The sequence below is a fragment of the Chiloscyllium plagiosum genome, unplaced genomic scaffold (assembly GCF_037043375.1).
Source record: "Chiloscyllium plagiosum isolate Xiang-an unplaced genomic scaffold, Cpla_swu_hap1 HiC_scaffold_1, whole genome shotgun sequence".
Classification (NCBI taxonomy): domain Eukaryota; kingdom Metazoa; phylum Chordata; class Chondrichthyes; order Orectolobiformes; family Hemiscylliidae; genus Chiloscyllium; species Chiloscyllium plagiosum.
The window spans coordinates 9,976,292-9,986,826 of record NW_028270139.1 but is presented as its reverse complement, the minus strand read 5'-3'; the positions used below and the strand labels follow the sequence as shown (position 1 = coordinate 9,986,826).

The 10,535-nt window shown below is 41.0% G+C and overlaps 1 pseudogene across 1 annotated transcript; it reads left to right on the top strand.

The window, feature by feature from the left end:
- The first annotated feature begins 654 nt into the window (after nt 1-654).
- LOC148152065 (uncharacterized) lies at nt 655-6,237 on the top strand (annotated as a pseudogene). The gene is made up of 2 exons (XR_015751811.1): nt 655-732; nt 3,764-6,237. The product of XR_015751811.1 is annotated as an uncharacterized LOC148152065 (transcript).
- The last annotated feature ends 4,298 nt before the right edge of the window (nt 6,238-10,535 follow it).

Below are 10,535 nucleotides of genomic sequence, written 5' to 3'. Positions count from 1 at the left end.
TCAGCAAAAAGAAAGGATATGTTAGCATGAGACGTGAATACAGAACAATGGTGGATATAAGGGCAAACAGGAAAACATCTGTTTTCCCCACTTGCACCGAGACACAGGAACAAACCCTAATTAAAGAGGTCAAAGTGGCCTCTGGATGGAAATAGATGCTGATAGAAGAAAAGATATGCCTAATCAATAACCTACGGTAGACTGACGTCAAACACCCTTATGGGAGTCAGAGATAAGAGTTTGTCACGGACAAGACAGGATAAACAGAAGTTGTGGGATCAGTCTTAAGGAAATGAGTGACGTAAGCGAAGCAGGGAACAAACAATGGAATAAGGAAAACATATGGGAAAAGAAACTGTATAAATTGTAAAGGTTTTTTGGGATATAGTGTGCATTTTGTCATTGCCTTACCTGGTAATTAGACAAAGCACCCACCTATAGGTGTATAAATAAATGGCGGATTCAGATATTCGTCTCGGACTGAAATTATTAAAGTGCGTGAGCTTTTGTTTCTCACAATTGGGGGCTCGTCCGGGATTTTCTTCCATCACTGGGGGGAGTGGCTGGCCTTGGACACTGGGAAGACGCGTCCCATTCCCCATTGAGGAGCGGTCTCGTGTCCCGGTTTGGTCTGTGAATCCTATAAGAGAGACATCTGAATCAGACAGTGATAGGAGCTCGATAGAAAATACGGTGACAAAAGGGGCCAGGCAACTCTGTGCACAGACCAAGGTAAGAAAACTGACTTTTAAGTATTGCCTTGGTGGCCGGGATTGAGTTTTAGTAGTTAATAAGGGACTAACGAAGGAACTCAATATGGCTTGCGCTTTGGGTAAGGAAAAAGCCTCCGGGGAAACAAAGTAAGGAAATGGCAATGAAAATGGAGGCGGGGTCCCATACAACATTCCTCCGGAAAGTCCTTTGGGCAGGATGTTGTGGAAATTGGCAAAATAATACTTGTACAAGGGAGAAAGATGATTAAATATTGTTGCTTTGTATGGACTAAGGACTCCATTCTTCGTCCCGCTGTCTTCTGGCCAAAGTACAGATCGGACGAAGACTGGGTTTGTGAATATCTGAGTTTATATGTCCATGTGTGTGTGAGAGACAGAGAGAGAGAGAGAGAGAGAGAGAGAGAGAATGAAAAGAGCTGTACAGCTGGTAGGAAGTTTAACCCTTTGTGATTTGGTTTGAGTGAACATTTGTTTGTTGGTGATTGAATGTTTGTGTTTTATTCCCTGGAGCTTGTGTTCCAGGACTGTTTTCAATCTGATTTTGTTATGGAAACTTAACATGATTTCTTTTAAGGTTAAGGATTCTATTGTGATTATGAAGAAAAAAAAAGGAATGATAACTCCTGTTCTTTTTACAGATCATGACTACCTTACTATCGGTTTCTAACTAATCTCTTTTATCTTTACATAACAGCGATTTATGGAGGACAGTTGAAGTTTCAGTTCAACATTAGATTGTGGTAAAAGCAAAATTCTATGGTTAATATCTGTGACCTTGGATTCAGCCATTGTTCGTGCATTAGAAGTCTTTTTTTTTTTAAAAAACTTGAGTAGACAAATTCTTTTAAGGCAAGCTCTGATTATTTTATGACCTATAGTATTGTAATTGAGCAATGATTGGTCAGGACTATTTAAGAAAACTAATTCTGGATATAAATTAAAGGACTAAAACTGGGTAATTACAGTGAATTGCAAAATTGGGAACTGTATGCATTTTGCATTTTGACTATTAAATACTGAAGAAATGAACGTAAATATATATAAATATATTTATAAGTTAGGAACAGGCTTTGAAGGTTAGTCAAGCAGTAATTGATGAATTGGTGTTTGAAGTTATGGGGAGCTAGAAATATTGCAATATTTCTTTAAAAAAAGAAAAAGGGGAAAAACGTAACGACTTATCCCCTTCGGGAGGTCAGAACATTTAAAAAGGAAATGGAGGTCCTGGTTGAGGATCCGGTGGGATTGTCTGAACAAATTGATCAATTTTTGGGGCCCAGTCTGTATACCTGGGCTGAATTAATGTCTATTTTGATTATACTATTTACTGGGGAGGAAAGGGGACTTATATGAGGAGCTGCCATTAAAATATGGGACAGGGAACACCCGATTGGAGATGGGGATGCTGGACAGGGAGAGGTGAAGTTTCCCCTCAGAGACCCCCAGTGGGAAAACCAAAACCCGGAGCATAGAGAAGAAATGAGGGAATTGAAAGACCTGATTCTAAAAGGAATAAGAGAGGCAGTTCCGAAGTCACAGAATTTGATTAAAGCCTTTGAAATTAGACAGGAGAAAGATGAGACTCCCTCAGCTTTCTTGCAAAGATTAAGGGACTCAATGCGGAAATACTCTGGAATGAACCCTGAGGACCCAGTGGCACAGGGTCTTTTGAAAGTACATTTTGTGACAAAAACATGGCCAGACATACAGAGAAAGATACAGAAGATAGAAGGATGGAGCAAAAAACCATTAGATGAATTGTTGAGAGAGGCACAAAAAGTATTTGTAAAAAGGGAGGATGAGAGACAAAAACAGAAGGTGAAAATGATGGTAGCTACGGTGGATGAGGTAATTAAGGGGAGAATGGAACCAATAGTGGGCAACCGGAGCGGCAGGAGGCAGCATGTAGGACAGAGAGGAAGAGGGAGAGGACAAGGGGGAGCATTTGATAGAGGGTTTGAGCGACAGGGGCAGAGATGGAAGTCGCTACAGGCAGGATGCTATTATTGTGGAAAGATAGGGCATTTTAAGCGGGAGTGTCCTGATCTACAAAGGGAAGAAAAGGCAATTCCGCTTATGAATTATGATGAAGAATAGGGGTGTCAGGGGTTCCTGCCCTCGGGGGGCCCACCAGGAACCCTTGATAAACTTGAAGGTGGGACCCTGTAGGGAGGAGGTAGTCTTCCTAGTAGATACGGGGGCAGCACAGTCATTGCTGAATTTTTAAACCAAAGAAAGTAGAAATGTTAACACGGTCAATTACTGTTTCGGGAGTGAAAGGGGAAGGATTTATTGTTCCACTATTTGAACCTATGATGATAGAAAGTCCTAAAGGTAGGGTTACAGGGGAACTGCTGTATATCCCTGATATAGGAAGTAACTTACTGGGGAGAGACCTAATTATCCTTTTAGGACTGGAGATTGGAATTCAGGAAAAAGAATTAGTTGTACAACTGGCGATGTTGACAGAGGATGCTGAGAGAAAGATAGACTCTATAGTATCGGCTAGAGAAGGGAATCGTGGAAAACTACAGATCCCTCCCCTTACAATAAATTTAAAACGGAAAGGGGACGTTGTCTGTGAACGACAATATCCTATTTCCATAGAAGGTAAACGAGGACTGCAGCCAGTAATTGAGGGACTGATTAGAGATGGACTGTTGGAGCCATGTATGTCTCCTTATAATACCCCAATTCTACCAGTGCAGAAATCTGATGGAACTTATCGATTGGTGCAGGATTTGAGAACATTAAATCGGATAGTACAGGTCAGGCACCCAGTGGTGCCAAACCCCTATACGTTATTAAGTAAGATCCCTCATGATTACAGATGGTTTAGTGTGATAGATTTAAAGGATGCCTTTTGGGCTTGTCCCTTGGCGGAGGAAAGATTTGGGACTATCCCCCTATGAAATTTTATTTGAATTACCTTATTTGGGAACGCAGGGAGAATTGCCAATTCCTGAAACTAAAGATTTGTTTTTAAAGAAGTATATACTGGGCTTGTCCTCCTCTTTATCTTTCCTCAGAATACAGGGTCTATTGGCACAGACTCCGCCCCTTGAATTTGCTGTTCATCCCATCCGGCCAGGAGATTGAGTCTTAATAGAATCATGGACAGAGACTAAGCTGCAGCCAGACTGGGAAGGGCCGTATCAGGCTCTTTTGACTACCGAAACGGCAATAAGGACGGTGGAGAAAGGCTGGACTCATTACACTCGGATCAAAGGGCCAGTGGACCCTCCAGTTGAGGAAGAAGTCTGGACAGCCGAATCAACGCAAGACCCGCTGAAACTCAGACTAAAGAGACTTTGAGTAATTGACTATACAGTGGCGACGCGAGCGCGGAATTATTTCTGTAAGATTGTATATTAAGCCTTTTTGTGTTTTAGCATAGTGATTAGAATACTGGGAATGCTTAGAGTTATGATGCTAGTCCTCTTCGTATTAGGATTTTGTCAAATATCATTTTCATATGTATTATTAATGGTTCCTGAGTCTGATAATCCACAAGTAATAGACACTGATGTATGTAGCTTAGTAAATTGTGGGGATGTAGCTAATCAGAGACAATACCGCAACTCAGAGATACATCTTAAGTCCTATGGGGATGGCCTCGGGGATGGTACCTGGTATAATGGTCTTGTCACAATACACCAGGCCCCCTTCCGACCAGCACGCGATTGTCCCGATAAAAAGTGTAACCCCATATATTTAACGATAAGAAAAACCACATGGCACGAAGCAGTTTTGGGGGGTGGCACTTATGAGATACAATTAAATGAAACATTTGGGATTGAAATGAAAGCAAATGGGAAGGAGTTTGTGGGCTGTTGTTTTCAAATTAGCATAGGACAGGGAAAATGGGTAGAATTACTGGGTAATGAGATACAACCTTTCACCCCTCCCGATGATCCTAAAGTAGTAAAAATTATAGAGGTAAAGGATTTGAAACAGACCATCGAGATAGAGACTGGGTACGGGGATGCAAATGCCTGGGTTGAATGGGTAAAGTATACTGTAAAAAGTCTGAACAAAAGCAATTGCTTTGCATGTGCCTCCGGTAGGCCAGTGGCCCAGGTGGTTCCCTTTCCGCTCGGGTGGAAGCGAGACAGGAAGGGCATGAAATGTATGATAGCCCTGTATCAGGATGAGACTGCATGGAATGATAGGAATTGTACCTCCCTATCTCTGATGTTCCCTCCCTTGGAGGAGAAAGATGCAAAAGCTCCCCCCACATTTTCCGCCGCAGTTGGAAATCACACGTCATGTGTGCACAGGCGAGGTACGAGTCGGTCGAGAGATTTGGGGGAGCTGAAATTATGTACAGAGATTAAGAATTTTACCGAAATGGAGAAGGGAGGGAACTACTCAGCATTAAAGGTTCCCCGAGCGGATCTGTGGTGGTACTGTGGAGGAAAATATTGAGACCCACCCTACCTCCGGATTGGAAAGGGATATGTGCAATTGTACAATTGGCAATTCCATTCACCTGGGCATTTGAGAAGGAAAAGATAGTAGGGAAAAAGGGAAGGGGTAAGAGATTACTGTTAGATACTTCTTTTGATGACAGGATTTATCTTGATTCGGTAGGAGTTCCTAGGGGAGTACCTGATGAATTCAAGGCTCGTAACCAGATTGCAGCAGGCTTTGAGTCAGCTCTCTTTTGGTGGGCAACAATTAATAAAAATGTAGACTGGATAAATTACATTTTCTATAATCAACAGCGATTTATAAATTATACAAGAGAGGCGGTTAAAGGAATATCAGAACAGCTTGATGCGACAAGTAGGATGGCATGGGAAAACAGAATAGCCCTTGATATGATTTTAGCAGAGAAAGGGGGTGGTGGTTTTTATCCTTACTTCCCTGATAGTAGTAGTCGGGGTATTGGTGGCCATTGGCTGTTGTATCATACCCTGTATACGAGGACTCACCCAGAGGCTGATTGAAACAGCCTTGATGAAACGAATGCCCCTGAGGGGAAATTTGACAGAGGAACTTTATCAGCCAAATAATAAGAAGATGAGTGAGACTAAAATGGATGAAATCTCTGAAATGATGCTTGCGAATTTTGGGAACAATGTTTAAAAAAAAAGAGAGACAAAACTGCAGAAGATAACAGATAGTAATGAAAAGAAAAAGGGGAAATTGTGGGATATAAATGAATTAATGTTATTTCTGCAAGTATAAATTCTGATACAGAACAGGAATGAGAAAATACATATTCAGCAAAAAGAAAGGATATGTTAGCATGAGACGTGAATACAGAACAATGGTGGATATATGGGCAAACAGGAAAACATCTGTTTTCCCCACTTGCACCGAGACACAGGAACAAACCCTAATTAAAGAGGTCAAAGTGGCCTCTGGATGGAAATAGATGCTGATAGAAGAAAAGATATGCCTAATCAATAACCTACGGTAGACTGACGTCAAACACCCTTATGGGAGTCAGAGATAAGAGTTTGTCACGGACAAGACATTATAAACAGAAGTTGTGGGATTAGTCTTAAGGAAATGAGTGACGTAAGCGAAGCAGGGAACAAACAATGGAATAAGGAAAACATATGGGAAAAGAAACTGTATAAATTGTAAAGGTTTTTTGGGATATAGTGTGCATTTTGTCATTGCCTTACCTGGTAATTAGACAAAGCACCCACCTATAGGTGTATAAATAAATGGCGGATTCAGATATTCGTCTCGGACTGAAATTATTAAAGTGAGTGAGCTTTTGTTTCTCACACTCAGGTAGCTAGTGAGAAAGAATATACTGAACACAGAATTTGCAGATTTTTCTTCAAAAAGCACATGATCTGTAGTTAGTTGGTCCATGTGGAATTTTATAAATTCTTGCTTTAGAAATAAACCCGTCTGACAGATATAAACATTGCTTCACACCGAAAATACATTGTCTGACAGGAGGCGTCACTTTGATTTTGATAAAACCTGAAGTTATCTTGAGGCAGTGACTTGAAAGAAATCCTGGGATTTAGGTATTAATCAGTCAAAACCTGCAACTCTATTCTAACTGATTAAAGACTTAATAGCAGTCTAGGTTTATTCAATACATTCACTTGAAGTTGTATGACCTTTTGAACTTTTACTTATAAATTCTGTGTCCAATGTATTCTCTCTCATTAGCTGCTTGAGGAAGGTGTGGGGCCACCAAAAGGTTGCAGTTTCAAATAAACCTGTTGGACTATAACCCGGTGTTGTGTCATTTTTGACTTGTACATAGTGGATAGCACCATTAGCTTCATCAATATTCTCACGCCAAAATCTGGGCCAATGTGTTTGTCACTGCTTACTATAGTGTTACAAGCATTCGCTAAGAATTGTAAGGATGTGAAATAACTTGAGAATATTGGACCAAGACTTCCTAATGTTTATTGAATTCCTGCTACAAGATAACAATAAATTAAAAGAATGAAAATAACAAATAACCATACCAGTGTACACTTCTGAATGTTAAGGTATGTGAATTTTCACTAATAAACTAAAACTGTAACAAACACTACATTGGACAAACAGGCAGAAAACTAGCCAACAGGATACATGAACATTAACTAGCCACAAAACGACATGACCCTCTCTCACAAGTATCCTTACATACAGATAAGGACACCACTTTGACTGGGACAACACAACCATCCTAGGACAAGTCAAACAGACACACACGAGAATTCCTACAAGCATGGCATTCCAACCGGAACTCTATCAATAAACACATTGACTTGGACCCCATTTACCACCCCCTGAGAAAAAGAACAGCAAGTGATATCACCACAGGAAATGACATCACCAACCCACAGAAACCCAAACATATAAATAGAAAGCAGGAACCATCAGCAGTGCTTTGTCCAGAGGCTTGCTGAAGATGTCACCCAGTATGGTGACGAAATGTCTGAAAATGAACATTCCAGCTCAGCGAGCAAACCTACATACAATAAACTAAAAGCCTCTGATTTATTCATTTATCACTGGACCTTTAGGTTCTTATTACTGAATTTTGTGTTTGTAAGTTGAAGTATGTGGAAGATGGATAACATTTAAAACGTAAATATGTATAAATCCAAAACTGGAACATCATAGTTACATGTTGGACCAGAGGATAGTAAGGTAACAAAACACTTGTGCATAAACATATTCTAAAGCTACCATTTGAATTTGCAATTGGATTGCATGGAATTTGTGGGAGAGGCTTGTCCATGTGTTTGCCAAGATGTCGACGACTCAGAGAGAAGTTTATTTTTGTTTGCACGGAAGACTGACCATTTCAACCTGTTTGTTGAGGTTTCGATATTGGTGATTTAAATAATATCGGGGATCAGGAATCAACATTCCTTTCCTCAGCTCTGGAGACTCGAGAGCTGTGAGAGGATTTGAGGAGGGCACTGTTTCATTAGCTGGGAGTTTCAGCAAAGTGCTAGATTTTTAAGATTTTAATTTTTTCTTCTTCTTTTGCATGTTTAAAATTAAAAGCTGTGGTTGAAGAAAAGGTGGTTTGTTTCTTTTTTAAGTGATTATTTTTGCAGCTTCCTCTTTAGACCAGTTTTCACAATTGACCTAGTCCCATTTGCCTGCATTTGGTCCATATCCCTCCATACCTATTCCATCCATGTATGTATCTGTCCAAAAGTTTCATAAGTGACAAAAGTGTACTTGCCTCCACCAATATCTCTGGCAGCTCGGTCCTGACACTCACCACCCTCTGTGTGTGAAAATCTGGACCGTTTTATATCTCTCCCCTCTGACCTTCAACCTATGCCCTCTAGTTTAGGCTCACTTACCATGGAGAAGGCTGTTGGCTATCTACCTTATCTATACCTCGAATGATTTTATAGACGTCTATAACAGCATCCCTCAGTCTCCTACAGTCCAGGGAAAAAAAAGTCTTATTCTGGATCAGTGGTGCTGGAAGAGCACAGCAATTCAGGCAGCATCCGAGGACAGACAAAATCGATGTTTCGGGCAAAAGCCCTTCATCAGGAATAAAGTCTTAGCCTATTCAGCCTCTCCTTATAACTCAAACTTATAACCCTAGTGCTATGTAATGAACCAGACTTAATAAAAAATCTTAAAGTAAGGGAACACTTAGGAAGCAGCGATCATAATATCGTAGAGTTCAGTCTGCAGTTTGAAAGAGAGAAGGCAAAATTTGATGTAATGGTGTTACAGTTAAATAAAGGTAATTATGAGGGCCTGAGAGAGGAACTGACGAAAATAGACTGGAAGCAGAGCCTAGCAGGGAAGACAGTAGAGCAAAAATGGCAGGAGTTTGTGGGTATAATTGAGGACACTGTACAGAGGTTCATCCCCAGGAAAAGAAAGATTATCCGGGGAGGGATTAGACAGCCATGGCTGACAAAGGAAGTCAGGAAATGTATTAAAGAAAAAAAGAGAGATCCTATAAAGTGGCCAAGAGCACTGGGAAATCAGAAGATTGGGAAGGCTACAAAAACAAACAGAGGATAACAAAGAGAGAAATAAGGAAGGAGAGGATCAAATATGAAGGTAGGCTAGCCAGTAATATTAGGAATGATAGTAAAAGTTTCTTTCAATACATAAGAAACAAACGACAGACAAAAGTAGACATTGGGCCACTTCAAACTGATGCTGGAAGCCTAGTGATGGGAGATAAGGAAATAGCTGGAGAACTTAATAAGTACTTTGCGTCAGTCTTCACAGTGGAAGACATGAGTAATATCCCAACAATTAAAGGGAGTCGGGGGCTGAATTGAGTATGGTTGCCATTACAAAAGAGAAAGTGCTAGAAAAGCTAAGAGGTCTTAAAATTGATAAATCTCCTGGCCCTGATGGGCTACATCCTAGAGTTCTGAGGGAGGTGGCTGAGGAAATAGTGGAAGCGTTGGTTGAGATCTTTCAAAAGTCACTGGAGTCAGGGAAAATCCCGGATGATTGGAAGATCGTTGTTGTAACCCCTTGTTCAAGAAAGGATCAGTATAAAAGATGGAAAATTATAGGCCAATTAGCCTAACCTCGGTTGTTGGTAAAATTATAGAATCCATCATTAAGGATGAGGTGTATAAATTCTTGGAAGAGCAGGGTCGGATTAGAACAAGTCAACATGGATTTAGTAAGGGGAGGTCGAGCCTGACAAACCTGTTGGAATTCTTTGAAGAGGTGACAAGTAGGTTAGACTAGGGAAACCCAGTGGACGTGGTCTATCTAGACTTCCAAAAGGCCTTTGATAAGGTGCCACTCGGGAGGCTGCTGAGCAAGGTGAGGGCCCATGGTGTTCGAGGTGAGCTACTAGTATGGATTGAGGATTGGCTGTCTGACAGAAGGCAGAGAGTTGGGATAAAAGGTTCTTTTCGGAATGGCAGCCGGTGACAAGCGGTGTCCCGCAGGGTTCAGAGTTGGGGCTGCAGCTGTTCACGTTATATATTAATGATCTGGATGAAGGGACTGGGGGCATTCTAGCGAAGTTTGTCGGTGGACAGGCAGGTAGTACTGAGGAAGTGGGGAGGCTGCAGAAGGATCTAGACAGTTTGGGAGAAGGTCCAGGAAATGGCTGATGGAATTCAATGTGAGCAAATGTGAGGTCTTGCACTTTGGAAAAAATAATACAAGCATGGACAACTTTCTAAACGGTGAGAAAATTCATAAAGCCAGAGTACAAAGGGATCTGGGAGTGCTAGTCGAGGATTCTCTAAAGGTAAACATGATTAAGAAAGCGATTGCAATGTTGTCATTTATCTCAAGAGGGTTGGAATATAAAAGCACCATTGTGCTACTGAGACTTTATAAAGCTCTGGTTCGGCCCCATTTGAAGTA